Source organism: Bactrocera neohumeralis, chromosome 4, assembly GCF_024586455.1.
Source record: "Bactrocera neohumeralis isolate Rockhampton chromosome 4, APGP_CSIRO_Bneo_wtdbg2-racon-allhic-juicebox.fasta_v2, whole genome shotgun sequence".
Lineage (NCBI taxonomy): Eukaryota > Metazoa > Arthropoda > Insecta > Diptera > Tephritidae > Bactrocera > Bactrocera neohumeralis.
Genome location: NC_065921.1, coordinates 58,600,421 through 58,610,430, shown reverse-complemented (window position 1 = coordinate 58,610,430; position 10,010 = coordinate 58,600,421). Strand labels below are relative to the sequence as shown.

The 10,010-nt window shown below is 38.5% G+C and overlaps 1 pseudogene; it reads left to right on the top strand.

Annotated features, from left to right (window-relative positions):
* Nucleotides 1-8,227: 8,227 nt before the first annotated feature.
* Nucleotides 8,228-8,974, top strand: LOC126754599 (uncharacterized; annotated as a pseudogene).
* The last annotated feature ends 1,036 nt before the right edge of the window (nt 8,975-10,010 follow it).

The window sequence follows — 10,010 nt, the reverse complement described above, 5'->3', positions numbered from 1 at the left end:
CTGGCCGACAGGGGTGGCTAAATGAGTAGCGACGTCGCATCACATCTGCAGAATTCACACACCGAATCATTTCACCTCATCACGACCATCAACACCACACATTAACACACACACACGCACATGCACCCAAACGCGATGACATTCTAATTCTAATAGAACAAAAAGAAAAGAGAAAGGATCTCGCGCAACTTTTGTCGGTACGACGTCGAGCAACCAGCATCTTCGCTTTCCGCATCATCCCGGTTCCGATCCGCTTACCCGAGTGTATATATATCTAATATATATTTAACTTAATACCTACGGGTTTCAATATATAATTGAACAGTTTATATTTATATAACATAATTTAACCATCCAATACTTCAGTTCAATTAAACCAATTTTATTATAATAATTGTGAAGTGAATTTCGCAGAAAATAAAAGTTTGTAACGATCTTTGAAATTAATGCATTTTCTTTTAATTAAAAGTGTGAGTGACCTATAAGGTGAGTTTAATGTACATGGTCCTTCGAGCCATAAAGAAAGGCACTGTGGCTAAATAAAGTCAATAAAATTAAGATTTGAAAAAAAAAAGTTACTAAAAATCTTAACGTGTGAGAAAGTGCAGCTATAAAAACCGAAAAGGTAATAAATAAAAAAAAAACAACAAAGAACATATGTACCAAAAACCGGTTTTGGATACAGCAAGTGCAGTGACTAAAAAATAAAATATAGTTCATACATATACAGATATGTATATGCAACTATAATATACGAGTACTGTGGTACAAAAAGTGCATATATATTCAAAAACATAAAAAAAAAAAAAAATAAATAAATAAAAGTGCTGTGCAAAAAACATACGTACATATACATATATAATTACAAAATAAAAAATTCACAAACATAAATTGCTTCTAGGCCATCACATATAAAACAAAACAAATATACTTAATAAGAATGTAGTGATAATTTTGTTTTGTGAAAACATAAATAAATAAAATAAAGAAACGAAAATTTTACAAAACTTAAAAGAGTTATCCAGTGGGAATAGTGCACACATATAAAACAACAAAAAAAAACTAACTAAACTAACATTTTAAGAATACAGTGCTGAGGAAAAAAAAAATTAATAATAATAAATAAATATTAAAAATTCATAAAAAACATAAATCGGGCGCGCTCTAACTATAAAAATACCAATAATTAACAAATAAATCGGGCGCGGTCTAACAATAAAAATAACAAAAATTATAATATCAATCGGGCGCGACATAATTAGAAGAAAATTACAACATATGTACAAACTCTACAAAGGAGGAAACGGGAGCAAGAAGACACTAAACAAAGGAGGAAATTAGGAAAGGAACATTAAACACAGGAGGAAATAGGACTAAACACAGGAGGAAACGAAAGCGGATAATATTCCCAAAATTATATAAATACATACATATATGTACTATATTCTCCCCAAAACTCCCTTGAGGCGAGACAAAGTAAGTCGTTTCCATTTTTTATGCACATATGTAAATATGTATGATATCATACGGTTTTATCAAATATAAAACCTATGTATATAATCCGTTTGATCAATTTCTAAACGGAAACAAAATACAGTTGAAAAATATATCATCCATATATTTTTATAAATACCAAAGGAAATCATTTACTGCCTTCTAAGCTTACCCTTGTGTATACAAACACACCCACTACAACAGAAAACAAACAAATTATATTCAAGTATTTACTTGCAAATCTTCCCAGCAATACCCCTTCTGTTTCTTCAAACAGTAAGCAGGATTGCATAAAATAGGTAAGCGAAAGGCATAAAAAGCAAAATTTCCAAGCGAGAATAAAAACAAACATACATATTTACATATGCTCTTATCCATATCATACTTAAAATACATAAATGCAACAAACATAAATTAGTACTTACTAACAAATACAAACAAACATTCAAATTAATATTAATATATTGAAGCATATACCTGCTAATCCGCAAGTGCAGAGGTTAATGACCTGCACATTGTTCATTTTCTTTTCGCGCTAAATTCTGATCGCGCAAATATAAGTACATATGTATATATATATGATATACATACTGTATACATATATTCGGTATTCTTTTTGCATACGCTACATACCCTGATTTAGGGGGTATATCCGAAACATAAAAACTATAACAAATCTTAAATTATTAGAAGCTGCGATAATAGCTTAATTACAAACAATAAGCGGTGCGGAATTAAAAAAAAAAAATAAATAAATAAATAAAATCTTATTAACGACAAATATATTAGTACATACTTATATAGTACGTACTCTAAGCCCGTATAGGCAAATATTATTTAACAATATCTCCTTGTTCTTTGTATTACAAAAACAAGCGGGATTAAATACCAACCAATTTAGCACATCATATGCACGTCAATACGCACATAGCGGGCACATATATGTACAAAGGTTATTGACCTCGTATACCGTCTGTACGAGTACTTATATACAAGGACACACGGATAAATCCGTAATATAAAATATATAAAAATAAATATAAAATCGCAACTATTTAAATACAATAGTGCGGTTAACAAAACCGATTAACGCGTATTTTAGTAAATTTACGGGAATAACAACTCTTATTTACTTAAAAGAGTTTTCGGTTTTCGGTATTCATCAGAAATATCTCATCAAATTTTAATTTTAAATTCTTAATTATTCTAAATGAGCACAGATTCAAAAGAATCTAAATCAGGTCAGTTTCTTACCATTCCAAAAATGGCTGACGACGATAAACAAAGCACACCTGCAGAAGCTACACGCTCTAAGCACGGTACAAAGCAAAAGAGATCAAAAGATCATATAATATCGAAATTTATCACTGAAAGTGATAGCTTTATAAGATATTGCACACGGTTTCAAGCTTCCCCTATTACTGACATTACGGAATCAGTTTTAAATATAAAATTAGAAAGTGTTAACAATCTATGGGCACGCCTTCTGGCAGCGTACGATACAGTACTAGATACTGACGACGCGGAACTCCCAGAAAACGCAAAAGCTTCGGCAAATGCTAAGTGTGATAACTGCCGTGATCAGTACGAGTTAACAAAGGGAATGATAACTGAACAAATAAGTTTAGTAAGGCCAAGTAGAGCCACTACTCCCCCTCCCAGAGTAGTTACAACACAAAAAGAAGACCTAGATAAAGGCATGTATCTAAAGGTACCAGCTTGTGATACTGAAGTTTTCAATGGATGTTATGACCAGTGGCCGTCCTTCCGGGACATGTTCACTGCTGTTTATATAAACCATCCTAAACTTTCACAAGCACAAAAGCTATACCATCTCAGGTATAAAACAAAAGGGGAAGCAGGCAGTATCGTCAAGCAATTCGCTTTAAATGACGAAAATTTTAAACTGGCTTGGGAAGCACTTGTTGAAAGGTACGAAAATGAAAGGGTTATGATAGAAAACCCAATAAAAACTTTATTGCATTTGCCAAAAATCCAACAAGAAACTAGCCAGGAATTTCAAAACTTACACTCCACAGTGACAAATTGTCTATCAGTGTTAAAAACACAAAATGTATCCACAGAATCGTGGGACCCTATTATAGTAACCATTTGCGCAGAAACACTGCCTGATGCTGCGTTACTACGATGGGAACAATCACTAGTGGAAAGAAAAATAATGCCCACCTGGCAACAGATGAAAACATTCCTCACTGCTCAATACGAGATAGCTGAGCGAATAGACAAAAAAACTATAAAGCCAAAAAGTCATCACAATGACTCAAGTAAAAACTTGTTCAAACCCCAAGCCAGTAATAACATACAATATAATAGACACGTTAATAAAAGTCACACATTCGTGTCAAATCAAAGTAGTCAATGGCAATCATTGTGTGAACTCTGTAAGGGAGGTCATAAATTAAGATCTTGCGAGAGATTCAAAAAATTATCCGTTTCAGATAAAAACAATCTGGTCCGTCAACACAAACTTTGCATAAACTGTCTGTCGAATTCTCATATGACAAAAGACTGTGAAAGCAAATTCAATTGTGTATACTGTCAACGAAGACATCACTCAATGCTTCATGTTACCAATTTTCAAAATGTGAAGAAAAATCCATTTCAAAAAACCACGGGGTTAGTCGCTACAACTACATCAAGTAATCCCGAAACCTCAAATCCCGAAAAAAGGGAAGAACAACCATGTTGCTCTAAAGCAGCAAAAATTCAAGCGCTTCATTCAGAAAATGAAAGCAAAATTCTTTTACCCACTGCGGTCATCACCATTGAACATAAAGGTGATTTATTCAAACTAAGAGCGTTAATAGATCAAGGCTCTCAAAGATCCTTTATATCATCAAAGGTTCAAAATCGGCTAAAATTGCCAATAAAACATTCCAATTTTCAAATTTCGGGAATGGGCGGAAGAATTATTCAAAATTCTAATAAAATATGCCCAATCACCATAGTTTCTCCAAATGCGGATATACGAATAGATGCACAAGCCATCGTTCTACCGCAACTTACAAATTTGCTTCCAAGCTATGAAGTAAATAAAATACACTGGGAAAAATGCTCACATCTCAAATTAGCAGATCCCAACTGTCATACCCCATCACAAATCGACATATTATTAGGCAGTGACTTAATACCTCAAATAATTCTTGAAGGTATAGAGAAAATCTCCAATAAATTGTTAGCCCAAAATACAATCTTTGGGTGGATTATAAGTGGCCAAGTCACTGAAAAAATAAATTCTTTCACAACACAAGTGGAAGATATCACAAACGAATACTTAAATAATGAACTTAAAAAATTCTGGGAAGTGGAAGAAGTACCCCAGATTACCAAACTTTCAGAAGAAGACCAGGCATGCGAAGCCTATTACCAGTCCACAACAACAAGAAACGAACATGGTCGTTATGTTGTGCGACTGCCATTCAAATCCACCTTTCCAGAAACTATAGCTCTAGGCCACTCTAGAATCTCAGCAGTCCAGCAATTCCTAAGCATGGAAAAAAGCCTGACGAAGAAAAATGAGCTAAAATCAGCATATGATAATGTGATGGAGGAATATCTTGACCTCAATCATATGGAAGAAACTGTACCATATGAAAAAATATCCAAAGGTAGATATTTATCTTTTTACCTTCCACATCATGGGGTAATAAGACCAGATAAAATCACAACGAAAGTACGAGTGGTGTTCAATGCCTCAAAGTGTACGAGCTCAGGCAAATCACTCAATGATGTATTATACACAGGGCCAACATTACAACCTGATCTCATGTTGCTAATACTAAATTGGCGCATGTTTAAATACGTTTTTAACGGGGATGTTGAGAAAATGTATAGGCAAATTCTGGTGCATGAAGATGACCAAGATTTCCAACGCATAGTCTTCCGCAATTCAATTAATAGTCCAATTAGCGACTACAAACTTAAAACAGTTACCTTTGGCATCAACTGCGCACCCTATTTAGCCATTAGGACATTACATGAAGTTGCAAAAACAAATGCAACAAATTTGCCTTTAGCATCTTCTGTGTTGCAAACTCAAACATATGTGGATGACATTTTATCAGGTAGCCACAGTATACCAATAGCGTGCGAATCATTATCTCAAGTGATCAAAGCACTAAATTCAGCAGGTTTTCCCCTAAAGAAAATAACATCAAATCATCCCGAAATAATCAAAGATATAAAAAAGGAAGATTTATTAGATACAGACTTCCTTAAATTTGAAAAAGCTAGTACAACCAAAACTCTAGGTATTCAATGGAATGCGATAACAGATCAATTCTCATATACAATTGAGTCAATATCTGCTATGTCCGCCATTACAAAACGTCAAATTCTTTCCTCGGTGGCAAAACTTTTCGACCCCGCAGGATGGCTTTCGCCAATAATGATTCAAGCTAAAATTCTCATTCAAGAATTGTGGCAAGATGGCACTGAATGGGATGAACAGGTAAAACCTGTACGTTTAACAAAATGGGTTCAATTTGCTAACAACCTATATACTATATCAGAAATTCGAATCCCTCGATGGGTAAATTTCACCCCTAACATTAACGCAGAATTACACGGTTTCTGTGATGCCTCTGAAAAGGCTTATTGCGCAACAGTCTACATACGCACTCAGTATGATAGCAAAATAACTTCACATCTTTTGGTAGCCAAAGCCAAAGTTGCACCTTTGAAGACACTAAGCCTGCCACGGCTTGAACTAAATGGTGCTCTTCTGTTAGCAAAATTAATTTCAATAGTTCAAACCCATCTAAAATTAAACGATCACAAAATGTATCTCTGGTCAGACTCAGAAATAGTTCTAGCATGGTTGGAAAAACCACCCTATACTTGGAAGACATATGTATCGAATCGCATATCACAAATCTTAGACTTAGTTGGCTCAGCAAAATGGCAACATGTTGCAAGTGCAGATAACCCAGCGGATCTGGGGACAAGAGGTTGCAAACCACTTCACCTCACCAGCACTACACTCTGGTGGAACGGTCCCACATGGCTAACAGAATCACAAGAATTCTGGCCAAAGTCTCCTGCTCGGAATATCATACCTCCGGAAAGTCGGAAAATAGAAAATTTTCATATCACTCCAGAAGAGGATGATATTCTCCAAAGATTTTCATCATTTCCTCGAGCACTAAGGGTAGTCGCTTATATGCACAAATTCATCCATAAACTTAAACAAAAGGTGAAAAGAATATCAAACGATCCTTACATACAACTAACATATTCCGACTTGCAACATGCCAAGGTCAGTCTAATCTTGTATACACAAACTCGCTATTTCAGCAAAGAGAAATCAAAGTTGCTTGAAAAGCGACCTCTCGAAAAGGGAAGCTCACTTCTCGTGTTAAACCCATTCCTGGACGCTAAGGGATTACTACGGGCAAATGGAAGACTAGCCAACTCCAGCCTTAGTTACAATGAACGACATCCCATCATTATCCCAGAGAAATCCCGTTTTACCTACTTATTTCTAATATATCTCCACCAGCTTACACTGCATGGTGAGCATCGCTTGATGCAACAAATGGTCCGACAAGAGTTCTATATACCGCGACTAAAGCCACAAATTAAAAGAACCATTTTCATGTGTAAACAGTGTACTATGTACAAGCACAAGATGCGTACGCAGATCATGGCAGCCCTACCACCTGAACGCTGCAACTATGCTTTACCCTTTACCATCACTGGGGTTGATTTTGCTGGACCTTTCCAGATAAAGGCCTCGATGCTAAGGTCTTCCTCATTTAGAAAAGGGTATGTGGCTGTCTTTGTATGTTTTACAACAAAGGCAGTACACCTCGAGCTATGTTCGGATCTGACTACTGCGGCTTTTCTTGCAGCATTTGCCCGCTTTGTCGGACGACGCGGATTTCCTTTAAAAATTATGAGCGACAATGGAAAAAACTTTGTCGGAGCTCAAAGAGCCACGGAAAAGGAGTTTTTACAATTCATGAAAGAAGTATCCCCCGAAATTGTCAAAAAATATGCACCCCAAGGGATCGATTGGCAATTCATACCCCCATGTTCTCCTCACATGGGCGGACTCTGGGAATCAGCAGTAAAGAGCTTTAAGTCCCATTTAAAGAAAACGGCTGGTAACCATAAATTCAATTATGAGGAGTTTACTACATTACTCGCTCGTATCGAAGCCGTACTAAACTCTAGACCTATCTCACCACTCTCGCAAGATCCCTCCGACTTCACAGCCTTAACCCCAGGGCATTTTCTAAAAGGAGCACCCATTCTGGCCATACCTGAGCCAGGCGTGGAGTCGCTATCCTTATTAAACAGATGGGAGCGAATTAAAATCCTCCATCATGATTTCAGCCGCCGATGGAAGGAAGACTACATAAAGGACCTTCACAAGAGATACCGGTGGAAAACTCAAGAAAAGGCACCAAAGCTTGGAGACTGCGTCCTTATACAAGATGATTGTCTCCCTCCTACGGAATGGCGACTCGGCCGCATAAAACAACTTCATTACGGTTCCGACGGTCATGTTCGAGTAGTTGATCTCCGCACTCAAACCGGAACGCTAACCAGACCGCTCGTCAAATTATGCTTTCTACCAACCGCCGAAGATAAAGAAACGTAAAACCGAAACCGCAATGTTAATAAATCAATAAATCGATAAAACATATAAACCGCTTACCAAATCGAAACCTCGAATAACATAAATGACACAAAAGACTTAACATAAATGTCTGATAAAAAAATGACATCCTATTCATGCCACATATCGTGGCACAAAAGTCCATATTATTGTAAATTTCACAATATATTACTAATATCATCATTTCTCTCACAGAGTAATATGGACGTGGATATGGCATCATCGTCAACGCCAACCATGCGTTCGGCAGTTTCCGCCCCTCGCTCTGAAGCTGCCCCAATAGCAGCACCCCGGACCAACACTGCACCGGCAGCGCCTCGAACAACGACAGGCTCCACCGCGACAACGGCTCCGCGTCAAAGCACGCCAGCATTACCAGCGGACCTGCAATGAGTTCGTTGTCCACTATGCCGCCGCCCGCATCGGCTATCGCACTGCGGTATCTTCAAAGGCATGCCGCCGATGCAACGCCAGCAGGTGGCACAGGCGCACGGGTATTGCCTGAATTGTCTGGCAACTTCCCACGCAACTCAGGAGTGCCCATCACATAATCGTTGCCAAATCTGTGTGCGGGCTCATCATACGCTGCTGCACCGCACTACCAGACGCGACTCCGGGCGACCACCGGCTCCACGCACCAGCGGTAACGTCAGGCGTTCTCAAAGAACTCCTGTGACGGCATACCGCCGGCGCGGACACTCTCCAGCAGAATCCGTCCCTGGCGCCAAAACCGGGCAACATCAACACGACGCCATCAGCTTAGGCCGCAATCCCGCCGGTCAACAGGCTACGCTACAGCAGCTACAGCGGTTTCTAGGCAAAATACTCGCCTAGGGGGGCCGGGATGGCTAAATGAGTAGCGACGTCGCATCACATCTGCATCAATTCACCACACCAAATCAACCATGCACCTCATCACGCGAGAGAACACCACACATTCTCTTTACCCGCTGTTATAAGAAGGTGTCTTTCCAAAAATTTGGAAGAAACAGCCAGTACTTTTGCAGAAACAACAAACCGGCTAGAACCAAGTTCGTACCGCCCACTTTATGCTAGACACGCTTAGAAAAATTTTGGAGAGAATAATATGCGTACGTCTGAAAGCATAAAAGAATATCCAGGACTCGCCGAAAACCAATTTGAAATTCGTAAGCATTCAACTTCGATTTATTTTACAAAAGTGACAAATGTGGCAGTGGGCTATCGAAGGAACGAGGTTTATGTATGGTACGAAAGAATACTGCTCGTAACGTTTGACGTTAAAAATGCGTTCAATTCTGCGTATTGGCCATACATAATGAGCGCTCTGGAAGACAAAAGAACACCGAAGTATCTGTTGAGAATTATCTCCAAATACCTGTCGAATAGGCTGCTACTCTATGATACCGATGAGGGACCAAAGCAGTACAGGGTGACGGGAGGGGTACCACAAGGCTCAGTGCTAGGTCCACTGCTGTGGAACGTGTTGTATGAGGAGTACTTCGACTACCATTAGAAAGAGGGAAATCATCGGGTACGCCGATGATATTGCGGAATGGTGGTAGGAACGCACAACGTCACGAAAAGGAAGACACCGTCAAGAATAAAGAGCTGGCTCACGGCAAAAAAGATGACGATGGCAGCCCAAAAAACGGAAGCCAATTACCAGCAGAAAAAATTAGAAAATGCTATCAATTTGACCCGCTTGACTCAGCAGTCGTTAAAATACCTAGGCGTTGAAATAGACGCGGCTGGATTACACGCACATTGAAAAGTCATGTGCAAAAGCGACGGAATAACGGTGAAGGATGATGGCTAATATTGGAGGACATGCATCAAGCTTCTTTGGCTAAAATCAATCGGTGCTAATGTATGCGGCGCCAATATGGGG